This window comes from Bos javanicus, chromosome 15 (genome assembly GCF_032452875.1).
Source record: "Bos javanicus breed banteng chromosome 15, ARS-OSU_banteng_1.0, whole genome shotgun sequence".
Taxonomy (NCBI): Eukaryota; Metazoa; Chordata; class Mammalia; order Artiodactyla; family Bovidae; genus Bos; species Bos javanicus.
The window spans coordinates 71,853,097-71,873,101 of NC_083882.1; the positions used below are offsets into that span (position 1 = coordinate 71,853,097).

The following is a 20,005-nucleotide window of genomic DNA, read 5'->3' on the forward strand; positions in this document are numbered from 1 at the left end:
AATTGGGTTATTGTAACTCAAGTGTAACTCAAGTGTAACTCAAGTACTTTGCACAGTATCTAGCATATACAGATCACACAAGGAACCCAACAATTCACTTTATCTTTCCATCCATCCCTCCATTTATCCATCCATCCATCTATCTATCCACACATGCATACTTTCGTGTAAGAAACAGAACAAAACAAAAACTTAAATGTACAGCCTGTAGGAAATAGGTCAGTGTCACCTTTTAGCAAGCACAGCTTACTTTTAAATATCTACTGTTGAGGCTGCCACTTAGCAAGATACTGTTGCTACTGTTGAGGCTGGTTCTTAGCAAGATAATAAAAATTAATAAGACTCTATTCTAGTCTTCGATGAGCTAACAGTCCAGTGGGGAACACAGACAGGGAGACGCATACATTGAACACAATGAGTTAAGAGCAAAAATAACAGCACGCCTAAGACCCAGAGAATGAAGTAATATACTCTATGGAGAGGTAGTCAGAGGGTGATGCCCAGTAAAAGAGGGATAGTGCCCAGGTGGGAAATGCTGAGTCTCCTGCAGAATTTCCCATGTTATTAACCCCTGGCATTTCTGATAAGTTTTCATGTATATTTATTGTTTGCTTGTTGTCAGAGAGGGATTAAATCATTCAACTGATTCTGCAATAAATAGCAAAGTCATCGAATGGCCAATCTCTTTTGAAGAGTCGTAGGCACAGCTGTAAGACAAAGTAGGATTCCCCTAATGTGACCAAATTCATACTTGGCTTCACTCTTTTCCACCCAAAGCTTTCTCTCTCACCCTTTTTCTTAATTTAAGGCACTTCTTCTAAGGAAAGTCTATTCTTCAGATAAACAATTCAGAATTTCTCTTAGCATTATGTACTTCCAATTCAATTGCTAAACTTGAAATTGAGGGAATTCCTTGGTGGTCCAGAGGTTAAAACTGCATGCGTCCACTGTAAGGGGCACAAGTTTTACTCCTGGTCGGGGAACTAAGATCCCACATGCTGCACAGTGTGGCCAAGAAAATACTTTAAAAATAATTGAAATTGAGTGAAATCACCAGGAGATAACAAACAATACTACTTTTCAATGAACATAGAACTATATTTATTTTTTTTAATATTTAAAGACAAGTAAACACTAGACACTGACCCAGTACAGAGATCCAGTTAAAAGGAGTACACGGCTTACAAGAATGAGCCTTCTTGTATTTTTCCTCAGGGAAATCCTCAGGTTGTATCTTTCATCTTCAAAGGAAAGTTCTAATAGGATTGGTGCTAACAAGAAGTAGTTATTATAATTTTAAACAAGATGCTGCCATCTTGACCCTCTGAATTAATACTACTTAGCTTTTGGAATTGTCACTTATTTTTCTCCATATTAACAAGTTAATGGTATATCCTAAAAAAGAGCTGGAATAAACTATGGCCGTAGAAATTTACAAAGGATTCTGTTTCTTAAGAAAGAAACAGTAGAACTAGAACACCAGTTAGGAACTCCATACCCAAGCTCTGAGTGTAAAAGGAATTAATACAAAGTAAAATGAAACTGAAGCAGTTTATTCACCAGATACAAGAATATGACTAGTAGACCAGAAAATATTTCTAATTCATATTTTGATGAATTCTCCTTTGTTTCATTAACAACAGGAACAACAAAATGAGAATTAAATTAACAACAAGGAATAACAATTTTCATTAATATAGGGCATCATTGGCACCAGGTCTATAAGTATAATCAAAGACCATGCATCTTGTTCAGTTCAGTTCAGTGGCTCAGTTGGATCCAACTCTTTACCAACCCATGGACTGCAGCACACCAGGCTTCCCTGTCCATCACCAAGTCCCAGAGTTTACTCAAACTCATGTCCACTGAGTTGGTGATGCCATCCAATCATCTCATCCTCTGTCGTCTCCTTCTCCTCCTGCCTTCAATCAATCCCAGCATCAGGTCTTTTCAGATGAGTCAGTTCTTTGCATCAGGTGGCCAAAGTATTGGAGCTTCAGCTTCAACATCAGTCCTTCCAATGAATATTCAGGACTGATTTCCTTTAGGATGGACTGGTTTGATCTCCTTGCAGTCCAAGTGACTCTCAAGAGTCTTTTCCAGCACCACAGTTCAAAAGCATCAATTCTTCAGGGCTCAGCTTTCTTTATAGGCCAACTCTTACATCCAAACATGACTACTGGAAAACCATAGCCTTGACTAGATGGACCTTTGTTGGCAAAGTAATGTCTCTGCTTTTGAATATGCTATCTAGGTTGGTCATATTTCTTCCAAGGAGTAAACGTCTTTTAATTTCATGGCTGCAGTCACAATCTGCAGTGATTTTGGAGCCCCCAAAATATAAAGTCTGTCACTGTTTCCACTGTTTCCCCATCTATATGACATGAAGTAATGGGACCAGATGCCATGATCTTAGTTTTCTGAATGTTGAGCTTTAAGCCAACTTTTTCACTCTCCTCTTTCACTTTCATCAAGAGGCTCTTTAGTTCTTTTTCACTCTCTACTATAAGGGTGGTGTCATCTGCATATCTGAGGTTATTGATATTTCTCCTGGCAATCTAGATTCCAGCTTGTGCTTCATCCAGTCCAGCATTTCTCATAATGTACTCTCCATATAAGTTAAATAAGCAGGGTGACAATATACAGCCTTGACATACTCCTTTTCCTATTTGGAACCAGTCTGTTGTTCCATGTCCGTTTCTAACTGTTGCTTCCTGACCTGCATACAAATTTCTCAAGAGGCAGATCAGGTGGTCTGGTATTCCCATCTCTTTTAGAATTTTCCACAGTTTGTTGTGATCCACACAGTCAAAGGCTTTGGCATAGTCAATAAAGCAGAAATAGATGTTTTTCTGGAACTCTCTTGCTTTTTCCATGATCCAGCAGATGTTGACAATTTGATCTCTGGTTCCTCTGCGTTTTCTAAAACCAGATTGAACATCTGGAAGTTCACAGTTTGTGTACTGTTGAAGCCTGGCTTGGAGAATTTTGAGCATTACTTTACTAGCCTGTGAGATGAGTGCAATTGTGCGGTAGTTTGAGCATTCTTTGGCATTGCATCTCGTTAATTTTTATTAAAGAAATTGGTGATGATCTGGTTACTACATAGACAACAAAGAAAATCAAATTGGTATATCCAATTTTAGTTTTTTAAGAAAGAATGGAATCTTGAATTCAAACCAAAACAGAAGACAATGCAGGGGTGGGTCGGGGTGGAGAGACAAATGTGAGCGGGGTCTAGGTTAGAAGGGGAAACATGGACCCCATAGCTAAAACTTCAGTAAATAAGCAAATAAATAAGATTCTCTGAATAAGGAGAAAGGGATTCATTTAACAGTGCAGTATGGCTCATCCAGTAAAAGGAATCTGCATGCAATGCGGGAGACCTGGGTTCAATCGCTAGGTTGGGAAGATCCCCTGGAGAAGGGAAAGGGTACCCACTCCAGTATTCTGGCCTGGAGAATCCCGTGGACTACAGAGTCCATGGGATTGCAAAGAGTCAGACACAACTGATGGACTCTTTGAGCTTTCATTTCACTTTCACTCACTTTCACTTTCATGTGCTTCAAAAGACTTTTATTTTTAATGTAACTATGGAAGAAAAATGGTTCAAAACAGAAATGGAGAAAAGTATCGCCACGCCTAGCCATACATATTTGTGGACTGGTCAGCAATTTGAGCAATTTGAGGAGCCAGAGGGATAAGCACTAGATTAAGCAAGTTCCTGAGATTGAGCAGTGGATGGGCTACACATACGGTAGGTGATCTCCATTCTTCAAGTACAGAATTTTCTATACTCGATGGATATAATGACAATCCCTGTGCTTGATCCTAAATGTATACTATTCACATGTACATAAACACATAAGCAAAAGTCCCAAGTTCATTCATATTTCTAGGCCAGAGAACTTGGAAACCCCTGGGGTACATTCAAACACCAGAAATGAAGTGTGATATGACTGTCTACATTAGCCTGCAGGAGTATAAGCTTAATGAGACTTCCCCCGCCCCCTGCCTCATTCTACCCAATTAGGTTCTTTCCCAGGAGGAAATTATATTGCTGTAGAAATATTCAACCTTCTATTCATATAGTCTGTGAATATAGACCCAGGTTTCTGGAGAGACCTTAAAATGTACAAAGGCCTTAATATAATTCAATCATTAACTTCAGACCTGGATGATGGAAGGACATTGCTCCTGAAGTGCCTGAATTTAGTTTTCCCTGGACCCTGGGAAGAATATGCTCCAGCACTTCCAAGAAACAAAGCATCTCTGCTCTCTTAAGTGACACGGGCTACAGAAAACTCTTGAACAAGTTTATAAACATTCAAGCAAACAGAAAAAGAGAGTAAGTTCCAAAGTTATCCTCTGTTATCTCAGTGTGAATCAAAGCTAAAATTAAAATAATTTACCTCTACCAAAACATATCCATATGCAACAGAAAAGGCAAATTTTATGGATATCAGTGGCAAGCTGGGAGCATATTAAAACATGATTTAAAGTCTTTTAGATTTTCTAGTAGTCGAGCTTTGTAATAAATGTCAACAGAGTAGATTCACTATCGAGTAAGGAGAGAGAATTGTAATATGAGGCAGAACTGACTTCAGACACTGGAATTGGATAGGTTGCTGATTTATTTGAGACACAGAAGAGTGATAAATAAAAACTGAAATGAGTAGTAACACCATATATACATATGACCTTAGATATTCTACTTTTGTCCTCATATCACCAAGCCATTTTACTTCCTAAGATATGCTAAGAATCTGTGCTCTGTCCACTTAACTTTGGATTATATTGAATCTGTATATGAGACATTTGAACTGCAAAATTTAACACTGTAACACTTGTCAGGAGGAACAGTTTTATTTGGGGCTGATAAGAAGAAACATTTACAGAGAAAATAAATTTTGTAGAAAGAAATTATTTTGTAATCAAGACAAGTACTAAAAGAAAATTGCAGAGGGTTATAAAAAATGCCCCCCTTCTCTTGTCCAAACTACCATGAATATTTCTAGACACAATCACACATAGAGGGGACTTTGTACCGGCCTTATATTTGAGCAGGTTACCCTGAAACCCCTTCTGCAATGAAAGATTCATATAATAGCACTCAGTAAAAAGAAGGGGGGTATGATTTATAAAATCTGTGTAGGCAAGACAAAATTTTACATACTTAATTTCTGAATACTGCAGATATTTCTTCATATGAAATCATTCATTTGTACATTAACTCAAGAGCAAGGACTTGGAAGGTTTTGGAGCAAATTGAGGCGTTTTGTGATGTGTGATGCTTGTGACCCCACAGACTGTAGCACACCAGGCTCCTCTGTCTGTGAGATTTCTGAGGCAAGAATACTGGAGTGTGTTGCTTTTTCCTTCTCCAGGGGATCTTCTCGACCCAGGAATCAATCCCGTGTTTCCTGCATTGCAGGAGGATTCTTTACCCACTGTGTCACCAGGGAAGCCCTGCAATATTGCACTGGATTGTGTCAAAGACTTTTTCCAAATTTTAAACCCCTTATAAAGCCAGGATGTGGTAGATTCTATTCTGGTCTAAAATATTTACTGCTTCACCATGGAAGACAAGTGAATTTTCCTGCCATGTTGGTAGCTGACTTGACCATGCCGCTTACATTGTCTTTCAAGGTGGGAAATTGCATGTCTCATGCCACTGAGTGGGCAATGGCCAGTCGACTCACTTTGGCCAATGAATTGGAAAGAAAGCCTGTGTGTCTCTCCTGAGCACAAGTTGAAGCCTCTGTATGGTTCCACCACTCCTCTTTCTTCTCTGCCACAAGACCAGTTAGCTCCTAGGTATGAACTGTTTCTGCAGCCCAGGTGTCAGATTGCATAGCAGAGTCATAGACAAGCACAGGAAACAGTATCCTGAACAAAAAATAATATTCTGTTTTTTGAAATCATTGAGATTTGCAAGTAGTTTGTTATTATAACATACACTGGTCTCTCCTGATGATACATAAGAGGACAGGGAAGTTGGTAGAAACATATAAACATGTTATTTTATATTCAGTATATTTTATATCCAATATCATGTTTAAAGATACTTAATATTCTTAGATTCTTACCAAATCATTTTGACATGTAATTGGTAGTTAACTAGAATTATGCTGGTCGATTTTTTGTAACTATTTAATCTTAAACTGGCAATTCAGTAACACTACACCTCATTCCATGGTTTGTGTGCCATCTTCACTGATCCTTTGGATGGTAACAGAATCCAAAAATAACTTATTCACAAACAGATGCTCTCATGAACTGCTTGTTGTGGGAATGAATTTCTTCTTTTTTGGAGCGGAATTTAGTAATATTTCAACAAATTTCAAATACTTTGAATCAGCAATTTCAGTTTTAAGAAAGAGTACAGTCAGTAAAAACATACATAAAGCTTTATGGACAAGCATTACTATAATATTGAAAAATAGTAAAAAGCAACAGAAGATGAGATAAATAAATCCTGGTATTTTTAAAAAATAAGTAGCCAGAATATATCGTATGATAGAGAAACATTTAATACTATGGGATAAATGAATAAAAGCCTGGTAATATAAATATAGGTACTTTTTCTCCATTCTTTATATTTATCTATATTTTCAATATCATCTGTTATGACTTTGTATTGTTACAATGAGGTAACATTAATTGTTCTTTGCATAGTATAGAATTAAAAAAAGCATGAGTGCTGTACAATCATAAAATTATATTTATATGCACACATACTAAATCCTTAGAAAGATATTCGAAACTATTAATATTGATAGTGAACTTTTTAAATGTTGGCATGAAGCAAATGAGAAAACAACCTTTATTTTATACCCTGTACAATTTAATATTATATATTTTTTATAATGCCCATGTATTCATTTGTAATTTTAAAAACGTCATCCACACAGGAAAACACACACACCTACCTCATTCTGAGCCTCGTAAAATGAATCGATTCCCACAGTTATATCCTGATGCCCTCATTGAATAGAAGGCATAGTTACTCAAACTTCTATCAGCAGTTTGAAGTTGTTCTGGGTTCTGGAATTATTTTCACGTATCGACCCATTTATTTCCAAAATCAAAATGTACTACTTACCCCCACGTTCCCCAGGCTCCACTCCAAAGTTTAAGCCTCAACAACAACAAAAATCACACACACACAAAAGAACTCTGTCTCAAGAACATGTCTCAGAGTCACAGACTATGACAGAAAACAAAGAATCAGGTGAAACTTGCACCTGTGCATTCTTCCTTGCACATTCTGCCCATGGTTTGGGACTGATCAATTCTGACCCCCAGTTTCATTCATCTCTATACCAGATAAACATTCCCTCTTCATCCTTAGGAGATCAAAGATTATTTTAGGTATATGAGGAACTGAAAAAACAAATGATACATCTAAAAAAGATGTATTTCCACTTGATTATTATAGCATAATATATTTGTATGAATGTATAATGGAAAAATTTCAGAAGGAAAAATTATCATATAGTATTGTCCCCTTTCCTTAATGTTAAAATATTCACGATGTTTCTTTTTTCATTTGGATTTCTATTCCAGTGGAACTCACATACTTTTCAGAAGCCAATGTGACCCATGGTTATTTATGGTTCTACAAGTTTCATAATGTATCCCAATAAAACTATTATAGCAGGAAAGAGAATTAACAAGGATAAGGGTAATTGAGTCATAATGCACAGTCTATGAAGTGAAAAATGTTTTTAATCATTAATATAGCAATGACTTAAAGGAATATAATTCTAAAGGTTCTGTGTAGGCTAAGGTTGGAGTATAACAATCCCTCTTAAGACACTGAATTTTCCCCATAATATCAGTGATTATAAAAACAAGTGCATTAACCATATAGCATGTTTCTGATAATATACTTACACATGGATGTCCACATTGCAAATTGGCATGAATCAAATATATTCAATGCCATAAAAAGTCTACACTCTTTGACCCAACAATTTATCGTGAAGAACTCATTCAAAGAGGGGAAAAAACACTACAGTATCATCTAAAAAAGGAATAATTACAGTCAAGATAAATATCCCCAAAATAAGGCACTGTTAAAAAACATGTTGCAACTATCACACTTTGCATACTTTGTGACCATTCAACATAATTATAAATATTAATGACATTGAATATATATGATCTATCCCTATATTTGAGAGTCCAACACAGTTTTCCAAGTGACCCAGTAGGTCAAACAATATGAGATGAGACAAGTTGGAGCATAAAATAAAATGACTTGTTGTGATTCAGTGATACAGAACACCTATATATATATGCACGCAAAGATGAGAAATGTAACAAACTTAACCTGAAACACGGTTGTGCTAGTTGGTGGTGTTTTATATGCTTTAGTTTTCTTCCATAAAACTCCTTAGTATTTTATTTATAATTGTATAATTATAAAAGGCTGGACAGAAAGCAAAAATACAGAACTATTTTCCAGTTTATGTGTTCAGGACAAGAGACATACGAAAACCAAGAGGCAAAACGATTCTGAGGATGTAGTTCACAACCTTGACCCTGGACTTTATTCTTCATGACGTCCAAGCCAGTACTTTCTGTAGGATATGACCTTATACCACAGATCACGTTACGTCAACAGTTACCAGTTTTAATATCAATCACCTCAGATATGCAGATGACACCACCCTTATGGCAGAAAGTGAAGAGGAACTCAAAAGCCTCTTCATGAAAGTGAAAGTGGAGAGTGAAAAAGTTGGCTTAAAGCTCAACATTCAGAAAACGAAGATCATGGCATCCAGTCCCACCACTTCATGGGAAATAGATGGGGAAACAGTGGAAACAGTGTCAGACTTTTTTTTCTGAGCTCCAAAATCACTACAGATTGTGACTGCAGCCATGAAATTAAAAGACGCTTACTCCTTAGAAGGAAAGTTATAACCAACCTAGATAGCATATTCAAAAGCAGAGACATTCGTTTGCCAACAAAGGTCCATCTAGTCGAGGCTATGGTTTTTCCTGTGGTCATGTATGGATGTGAGAGTTGGACTGTGAAGAAAGCTGAGCACCAAAGAATTGATGCTTTTGAACTGTGGTGTTGGAGAAGACTCTTGAGAGTCCCTTGGACTGCAAGGAGATCCAACCAGTCCATTCTGAAGGAGATCAGCCCTGGGATTTCTTTGGAAGGAATGATGCTAAAGCTGAAACTCCAGTACTTTGGCCATCTCATGCGAAGTGTTGACTCACTGGAAAAGACTCTGATGATGGGAGGGAATGGGGGCAGGAAGAGAAGGCGACGACAGGAGATGAGATGGCTGGATGCCATCACTGACTCGATGGACGTGAGTCTCAGTGAACTCCAGGAGTTGGTGATGGACAGGGAGGCCTGGCGTGCTGTGATTCATGGGGTTGCAAAGAGTCGGACACGACTGAGCGAATGATCTGATCTGATCTGACCTAGCATTTAACCAATTTAACCTCCAAAGTCAAGAGATTCCAGGAGGGAAGAGCTTGTAATTGACTGGGTTGAGTGATTTCAACACGATATCTAATGTCAAGTTAGAATTCTATTTTCTCTAAGCTCACTTCAAGTGAGTTTCTAGAGAGGTGACACATGACAAGAGACACCTAAGCCAGGTTTAGCTGTACCTCTCAGCCCTTATTCTAAGTGTTTGATAGACACCTGCCTAAGCACAATCAATAAACAATCCAGAATTCCACATTCCTAAAAGATTGTGCATCACTCGGTTTCGAGCCTAGCATGGCTCAGAAGCTAAGAAACTGTGAAAACTAAGTGATCATTAATGTTCCCTACATACTCATATAAACTGGCAACTATTTTTTATAGTTTTTGAGGGACAAAAACTAGTGCTCAGACTCAAAGGGACAAAGGCTGCAGTACAAAAGCAGCTATACCTTGGCTAAGATCTTCTCTGCTTTTAAAAGATGTCCTGGTTGTTGTTCTGTGTCCCCATCTGCCTGGTGACAGATTATGCTGTGCTTTTCTTGAGGCCTATGGATGGTGTAGGGTAAAGAACCTGCCTGCCAGTGCAGGAGACACAAGAGACCCCGGTTCAATCCCTGGGTCATGAAGATCTCCTGGAGAAGGAAATGGCAACTCACTCCAGCATTCTTGCCTGGAAAATGCCATGGACAGTGGAGCCTGGAGGGCTACAGTATATGAAGCTGCAAAGAGTTGAACACACACACATATGTATGGATAAGAACTAAGGTCAAATCCAAAACAACTTATTTCAGTGCGGGACCTCAGCCAAGAAACAAGAAAAGTAATTCTTTAGTATGTTCTATTTTTTTTGTTTTATTTCTTCAACCCTCACAAAAATACAACTACTTTCTCAAATTCTAAATCTATCTCTAGAAAAACTACTCAAAACATCAAGACTTATAGTATTTCTGTATTTTCTTCTTACTCTTTCAGTGATAGATAACCAAGAGTGTATGTTGAATATGACAGCAATACTCTAATAAAACTCTTGGTTCATCTGCCAAGAATAAAAAACAAAAGGGATTCAGCTTGCTACTGAATAAGAACATAGATTTTTTAAATAGCAAATAAAACATTTATGGAAAAGTATGAAATTACATCCTTATACTTGCTGAAATGTATGATTCAAATTTATACTGACTGATAATTCCCCAAATTCAGAAATAAGTGAAAAATATTCTCTGCATGTTTACTATTTTACATTAATAAAAATAAAAGTTGCTATTTTTATATTTAAAAAGTGATAAAATTTCACAAATAGGAAATATTTAAATTACATAACATTCTTATAATGACAGAATTGTAGATGTATATAGAGCAGTAAACACATTTCTCCTTAGACTTCAGTATTCAAAGATAACAGATCCTAAAGCCTTTGTATTCCAGCCTTATCTTTTAACATTATGTTTAATTACCTATGTCTCCAGTGACCCAGATATACTTTTTCAATTAGAAAGCCATACCTTTGTATGAAGAACACATTTCACCATAATTAAGAAAAAATCCAGCTAACTGGTATACTAACAAGTAAGAAATGCATTTGTCTTCTGTAGCAAAGAGTCTGAGAATAGATATTCCATATTCAGCAATGTCATCAAGACCCCAGGGACTTCCCATCTTTCTACGCATAAATTTTAGTATGCCATTCTTTGTCTTTATTCTTGTCAACTCTTCACCTTGTCACCAAGATGATCTCTGAGGCTACTAATTATAGACAGGAGGAAGAGATAAAGGAAGCAAAAAAGTCTTTATCTAGAGACACTTTTTCCCTTTTTCTTTTAATCCCAAAAGGCATGCTGTCCAAAGATTTCTCTCTCTATTGCATTGACCAGTATGTCCCATGATCATACTTAAATGCATGAAAGACTAGGAAATGAGTTTTTTTTTTTAAAGCTAGACCACCACCACCTGTGATGTAAACAAAATTGTTATTACATTGTTGATGAAGAAGCAGGAATAGAAATTATGTAGACAATACTGTAATACACAGGAAGTATCTGTCCCACTTTCCATCAATCCAAATGATTCTCTTTTCCAATACAGAGGTTTCTAATAACAAAACCAAAATGAAACCCAGATAATACTTTTTCTCAATTGATGTTTAAAATACTTTGTAGAAACAAAAACAGTGAAATAAGTTGAGAACAGGCAATAATAGTAAGTTAAAAACAAGAACATCAAACTGTCTTATAATGCTGTGTAAGTACAGTTATTCCCACTAAGATGACCCTGCAACAAAACTTGCATAACTTTGCTTCACCCATTTTGCAACAACTGCCCTTGAAATCCACCTCATTATTCTTAATTTCCTTACCCAGCTGAACTGCTTCAAAATGTCATAGCATCTTAGAGACTTTCTAGTAGCTGCTGTATCCAAATATCTCATAGCTTACCATGAAAAAAATCATCAGTTCTTTGATTTGTTACCTACAAGTAAAAGGAGAAACTGAACCACCAAATAAGGAGAGAAAGTACTATGAAAAATAGTATCAGTTATTGGTCCATAATAAATTTATAAATATAAAAGCATTTAAAAATGCTGTTAAATGCAAATGTCTTTGCGAATTTTAAAAATGCAAAGACAGGTGGAATAGAAAATAAATCTTTATTTTATACAATAAATATTGAATTCCTCAAATAACCTAATGATATTTGTTAAAAGACTTAAATTTTCCAGAAAAAAATAAACTTTTTCTTTTGAAGACAACAATTTATTTATGGGAACTTGATAACTATTCACATGTTTGAGAAATTATGACATAAAAGTGAAATAGCCACTAACTTTTCTTGCACCAAGAGCAGCAGGACTGAGGGGTAATAAGTACAGGAAAGCAGTTTCTGATTCACTCAGGCAGGAATAGTGTTTTCATTACATTTATTTGAACATGGAACAAGTTTCCTAAGGACACAGTTACTGTCATGAGAACACTGTTTTTATTAGGTGGGATAAAAATTAATAATTTTGCCTAAAATGGTGGGACCAAGAACATAACTGAGTAACACAGATACATGAAGCTGTGGGAGTAGAGAGTACATGATGAACTGGAATTCAATGTTACAAATTTGAAGTCACAGAGAAACCATTTCCAACAGTTTCTTCTCAGTTTTAACTTAAGGTTAAAATTTGTGCAGGTACTTTCATTCACTGGAGAACTTTATTAGAAACACCCAGTATGAAAGTTAATATTACATCTTAACACCCTGGAACCTTTTCTAAAATGTTTATTTATTTCACTTGATGTTTGTATTAACTTGTTTGACTTCTTCCATAAGCTCAGTTCATTTTTTTTTCCCTTGGAGAACAGATGTCACTTTTTTATCCTCTATGAATCCTAGGTCTTTCTCAAAAGTGAGAAATCAAACTTTTTCTTACAATCCCTGAATCACAGATTTTATAACTGTTCACTGAAATATAGCAATGTAGTGCCGCATCAAATCTGATGAACAGTACTTGGGTTCTTTCCATTTCTCTTGCCTTTCCTTTTCTGAGTCCACAGATCTCCAAGGAGGAGAGTAACTTGGGGGCTTAGGAATTCCTCTTTCTTTATGAATTCCTCTATCACTTGTCCCAAAACCACACTCAGCATCACCAGTCACCCAAAGCTGACTAGGATTTCTCGGCTGTCTCACCTGATACAAAAGGTTCAATTAGTATGCACCTAATTAGTAAATTTTGGTATAGATCATAATTAAATCACAATTTAAGTTATATATTAATTTAAAAGATTTTGGATATAAAATTGATTTAAAAATGTAGGATAAAATTAGAAGGTAGTAGAAACCCTCCTTTTTTTTTTTAACTTTATTTCATATTGGAGTACAGTCAACTAACAATGTCCTGTTAGCTTCAGGTACACAGCAAAGTGATTCAGTTACACAAGTATCTATTCTTTCTAAAATTCATTTTCGATTTTGGTTGTTACATAACATTGAGCAGAGGTCCCTGTGTTATACAGAAGATCATTGTTGGTTATTCATTTTAAATACAGCAGAGCATACATGTTGACCCTAAACTTCCAAACTAGTTCTTCCTCCTACTCTAACCCTTTGATAATCATAATCTCATTGTCTTAACTATATGAGTCTGTTTCTATTTTGTAAGTAAGTTCATTTTTTTTTTTAGATTCTACATATAAGTGATACCATATGATATTTTTATTTCTCTGTCTTACTTCACTCAGTATGACAATCTCTAGGTCCATCTATGCTAAAAATGGCATTAGTCAATTCTTTTTAATGCCTGAGTAATATTCCATCGTATATACACACTGCATCTTCTTTATCTATACATCTGCCGATGGACATTTAAATTGCTTCCATTTCCTGCCTATGTAAACTGTACTGCAATAAACACCAGGGTGCATTTTTCTTTCTGGAGCATGGTTTTCTCCAGACATATGCCCAGGAGTTGGACTGCTGGATCATATGGTAGCTATTTTTAGTTTTTTAAGGGATCTCCATACTGTCCTTCACAGTGGCTGTACCAATTTACATTCCCACCAACTGAATAGGAGGATTCCCTTCTCTCCATATCCTCTCCAGAATTTATTGCTTGTGGATTTTTTGACGATAGCCATTCTGGCTGGTGTGAGGTGATATCTCATTGTAGTTTTGATTCTCGTTTCTCTAATAATTAGCTATGTTGAACATCTGTTCATGTGCCTTTTGGCCATCTGCATGTCTTCTTCTGAGAAATGTCTGTTTAGGTCTTCTGCCCATTTTTTCGTTGGGTTGTTTATTTTTATGATATTAAGCTGCATGAGCTGTTTGTAAATTTTGAAGATTAATCCTCTTGGTTGTATTATTTGCAAATATTTTCTCCCATTCTGTGGGTTGTATCTTCATTTTGTCTATTGTTTCCTTTGCTGTACAAAAGATTTTGAGTTTAATTAGGTCCCTTTTATTTTTGTTTTTATTTCCATTACTCTGGAAGATGAATTGAAAAAAAGTACTGCTGCAATTTATGTCAGAGAGTGTTTTGCCTATGTTTTCCTCTAAAAGCTTTATAGTGTCTGGTCTTACATTTAGATCTTTAGCCCATTTGAATTTATTTTTATGTATGGTGCTAAGGAGTGTTCTAATTTCCTATTTTCATGAATACATGTAGCTTTCCAGTTTTCTCAGTATCATTTATTGAAAAGACTGTCTTTCTTCCATTGTACAGTCTTGGCTACTTTGCCATAGATTAACTGACCATAAGTGTGTGGGTTTATTTCTAGGCTTTCTATCCTGTTCTATTGATCTGTATTCCTATTTCTGGGCCAGTATCAGACTGTTTTGATGACTATAGCTTTGTAGTAAGTGCCCTCACGGAACTTCTGGGTTAGTTGGGGGTCTCATTTCTATGACATATTGCCCATTCCTACACATTATACATGTGCTGTTGTGACTTCTGCTCCAGGAACTGAGATGAACACTTGTCAGGTGTGTTGTTTTCTTAACTTATGTACTTGTTATTGTAATTATGGGATTTAATTACTATTAAAAATGAATGATAATGTTTAAAATATTATATTTAAATATAAATTGAATATATGTTATATATTAAATATAAACTGCTGAAATGTGTGTGTGAAGAAAAAAAAAGAACTCTCATTTCTATGAAAACCAAATCAAGTGTGTTGTTAAGACTGGATCTTGCCAAGTCTGTAAAAATGTTGTCAAGTTGACCTGAGTGGGAAAATCTCAAAAAGTGAAGAGTAATTAAGGAAATGAGATTTTAATTCAAAGTGCTTTGAAAATTTTGGACAGTGGCTGCAGCCATGAAATTAAAAGACGCTTGCTCCTTGGAAGCTATGACAAAAGCTATGACAAACCTAGACAGCATACTTAAAAGCAGAAATATCACTTTACTGATAAAGGTCTTCACAGCCAAAGGTATGGCTCTTCCAGTAGTCATGTACGAATGTGAGAGTTGGACCATAAAGATGGCTGAGTACTGAAGAGCTGATATTTTCCAACTGTAGTACTAGAGAAGACCCTTGAGTCCCTTGGAAAGCAAGGAGATCAAACCAGTCAATCCTAAATGATACTGACTCTCAATATTCATTGGAAGGACTGATGCTGAAGCTGAAGCTCCAGTACTTAGGTCACCTGATGGGACCAGCTGATTCATTGGAAAAGACCTTGATGCGGGGAAAGATTTAAGGCAAAAGGAAAAGGTGATGGCAGAAGATGAGATGGTTGGATAGCATCACTGACTCAACAGACATGAATCTGAGTCAACTCCAGGAGACAGTGGAGGATAGGGGATTCTGGAGTTCTGCAGTTCACGGGGTAGCACAGAGTCAGACAGTGATGGAACAACAACAACAAAATCTGGGACTAAGCGGCAGGCATCATGCCCTTTCACTCTTCCCATATTTATAAAATTCACCAGGATCCCATGCTATAATGTACTTTACAACCGCACTTAGGAAAACACTGTTAAATTCAACCAAAATCTATTTTAAAAGGGTTTGACAGTGGAGTGACTCAAATCTTGGAAATTAGGGAAAAAACTTAGCTTTCTCAGAGGTAAACTTTGAAATAAACATATAATAGATTATAACAGAAAAAGTACAGCATCTATAACAGACAAATGTTTAAGAAGAAAGAAAAAGTGGATTGCAATTTTATTGAAACCATTGATATGTCCTGGACAATAAATGTATCACTCAGAAATGAGGGAGGGAAAGCTACTCAGTCATACAAGAGCAAAAGTCAGAGAGACATAAGAACCTTCCAGCAGTGCTGCTTAAGCATGGTCTAATTAGGTCTAATTAGTGCTATCATGATGAAGATATGGATTTCCTGGCATTTTCATTCTTATTGTAAAGTAGGACAAATTAAACTAAGTCAGTGAATATTCAGATCAAATGACAAATTCTGGTTTTGAATATGGAGTTCATCCAAGGGCACAGATCGATGCAACCTTCTGTTAAACAGAGGAACAAAAACAACAGAAGAGATGTCCATCCTGTTGTCAGATTAAACTTCCTATAGGACTTTTGATGGGCTTCCCTGGTGGCTTGGTAGTAAAGAATCTGCCTGCCAATGCAGGAGACACAGGTTCAATCCCTGGATTGGGAAGATCCCCTGGAGAAGGAAATGGCAACCCTTACTCTAGTATTCTTGTCTGGAGAATCCCATGGACAGAGGAGCCTGGCGGGCTATAGTCCATGGGGCTGCAAGAGAGTCAGACATGACTTAGTGACTAAACAACAATAACAATAAATTCTGACAGTGTATTTACTAGTTTTTCAAAATATGATATCACTTTCTCTACTCAAAAATCTTTAACAGCTTCCCTCTGTTTAAATGAAAATGCCAAATTTTGAGCCAGATATACTAGACTGTTCATAATTTAGTCTTATTCTACATTTGAGATCTAAATCTTCAATTTATAACCTAGTATATCACTATCCGGAGAAGGCTATGGCACCCCACTCTAGTACTCTTGCCTGGAAAATCCCATGGATGGAGGAGCCTGGTGGGCTGCAGTCCATGGGGTCGGTAAGAGTCGGACATGACTGAGCGACTTCACTTTCACTTTTCACTTTTCACTTTCATGCATTGGAGAAGGAAATGGCAACCCACTCCAGTGTTCTTGCTGGAGAATCCCAGGGATGGGGGAGCCTGGTGGGCTGCCGTCTAGGGGTCACACAGAGTTGGACACGACTGAAGTGACTTAGCATAGCATAGCATAGCATATCACTGTCACCCACTACACGTTTCTTTGTTTGGTCAAATCAGGCCACTTCTGGTTCCCAAAATATCTTTTCTTTCCCTTTTCCATGCTGGTGGTCACTCGTCATAAGAATCTGTTTGCAAAATGTTCATCTTGTCAATATTTCAATTGACAAGAAAAATATGCTATATATAAGCAATATATTTCAAGTCATAATGGAGACTGAGGCAAAATAAAAAAGCAATAATATTTAAATTTTAATATGATTTTCCTCATGGTATTTTTGGTACTAAGTACTAATATTATTTTTTTTTTAATATTACATTGAAATATTATTTATCTCAATTGCTGAGATTTTTGGCATCCTCTTAAATTTTGTGCTTGGGGCATTAAACTCACTTACTTCATCCTAGAAGCTTCTTCATGAAGACTTTCTGATTCCCACAGCTAAACATAGACTTTCTTTGGTCTAAAATTCCAGAGCACTTTGTTTCTCTTTCCTTAATAACCTCAACATTTCTACTTCTATCACCACTATTAGTCTCTAAGGTCACTGGGGGCAGAAAGCTGATGGTATCTTTGTTTCATCTTCATCATCTTGCATCTCTCTCATGCGGATTTAATGTTGGAAAACAGAAAAGCAAACCATTTTAATGGCAAAATGAGAATTCTCTATAGTTCTTTATTCTCTACTTCTCTTAGGGAAATCTTTAGAAGGGACTCTTTAAAAATATAAAGAGTGGCAGACTCTGAGTCATTCATTCACTGGAGAAATACTCACTGGGCATGGATTACATGCCATGTGCTCTTTGGGGTAGAGAGGATCCAGCAGAGAACGTGTGAGACACGATCCCTAAACTCACGGATGAAGCGTTTTAACAGGGAAACATTCAAGAGTGAAGTGTTATCCCTGATGGTGATGAGCGCCATAAAAGAGGATAAACAAGATGTTAAGGAGGTCTACAGAAAAATTCTTTAACCTCTGAGTGGGTGAGTCTGAACAAAGTAACTCGAGGAAAGTATTACCAGGAACCAGGCTCAGAAAACCTCATGTTTTGCCCTGTCTACTCTGACAGCCTCTCATATCATGCTCTTATTAGGGAATGTCTGGGTAGCTGATTACCTAGTACTGCAGGGGAGCAAAACCACCAAACCAAAATGTCTCTCTGGGACTTCCCTGGTAGTCCAGTGGTTAAGAACCCACCAATGCAGGGGATGCAGGTTAGGTCCCTGGTCAGGGAAATAAGATTCCACATGTTGCAGGGCAACTAAGCCAGATGCCACAACTAGAGAAGGTCTGTACACTGCAATGAAGAAACAAAAAAGCAAAAAAAAAAAAAAAAAAAAAGGCTCTTTGGCATACTATGGCAAGCTGAACAAAACCAGGGCCCAAAAGTGAGTGAGTGAAAGTCACTCAGTCGTGTCCGACTCTTTGTGACCCCTGGACTATACAGTCCGTGGAATTCTCCAGGCCAGAATACTGGAGTGGGAAGCCGTTCCCTCCTCCAGGGGATCTTCCCAACCCAGGGATCGAACCCAGGTCTCCCACATTGCAGGTGGATTCTTTATCAGCTGAGCCACCAGGGAAGCCCAAAAAACTCAAGAAGAAACTTTGACCTTCTTTCCTATCTGCCTAAAAGTATTTAGAGGATCTGTTCCTAGCATTGAGTTCCACTAGAGATATCTGCATTTATTTACCAATCATTTATCTACCCAACATTTGTTTTCTACCTCTGTGTGAACAGCCTTCCTCCTCTTTGAAGTCCCAAACCACTACCTCTAACATCTGCTTTTGTCTTTAGCTGAAATGGTATTCAGGTGAGGGTTTGGGCCATTTTGGTGAGTTACTCAGTCTTCCTGGGTCTCTCCCTTGTATATGTGTTATTCAAATTTGTTTGATTTTCTCTTAATCTGTCTCTTGTTAATTTCTTAGACCAGCCAGAAGAGCCTAGAAGAGCAGAGAGAACTTTCATCTTCCCCAACAGTACCGGATGTATTTCTTCTACAAAGAAGAAGAACCAAATACAGAAGGGGATTATTTTCCCCTGTTCCATGGGAACTAACAAACCAACTAACAAAACCACAACCCAAACCACAGAATATGGATAATTATAATTGTTCTTTGGTTGTGTGGACGAGAGTTACTGCACATGTCTTTCTTTCCCAATACAATATTTAAACCTATCCACAGAAAGCCAATCAATCAACTGACCAATTCTCTGGATGGCGGATGGCAAGGTCAAAAGAAAGCCACAGAGGACAACTAAACTTTTACACTGGGAATGCCGCTGGTCACTGGAGAATACATATTTTGTGAACTAGATAAAAATTTTATTTTAAAAAGGAGAGATGTAGCCCTCAGATTCAATCATTTAGCATGACCGATTGTGGTTTAAGAATCAAGGCACGTCAGGAGCTTTATAAAAAATTCTTTCTTGTCGCCCATAGTGGAAGAAGTTAAGCCTCAGCACCCTCCCCCAGCCATCCCTGGTGAATGAACCAAATCATTAAAGAGGAATTTGAATTGAGGAGCTTTTCACGGGATTTTCTGTCAAGACTTCTAAATAGACAGCCCATGAATGGGCCCTTACTTACAAACACAGCCTTGTTGCATGTGGGCTGAGCAAACAGACACCATTGTGGGGACAGGTGGAAAAGGCGCATGAATGGACAGTGCAGTTTGCTGCTGTGGGGAATCTCATTACCAACTGACTCTGCGTGGCCTCTGTGTCTGGGAGAGCGGCCACCCTCCCACAAACCCTCCGCTTTTCCCACGTGCGTCTTCAAGACCAGCAACAATAGGAGGCACCATCTGAAATGCTTCTTGCCACCCCCCTTTT

General features: G+C 37.3%; 1 protein-coding gene across 2 annotated transcripts in view; it reads right to left on the bottom strand.

Moving 5' to 3' along the window:
- LRRC4C (leucine rich repeat containing 4C) overlaps positions 1 to 20,005 on the bottom strand; it is a 1,431,417-nt gene that overhangs the window by 1,225,253 nt on the left and 186,159 nt on the right. The gene's annotated exons all lie outside the window — the stretch shown is intronic.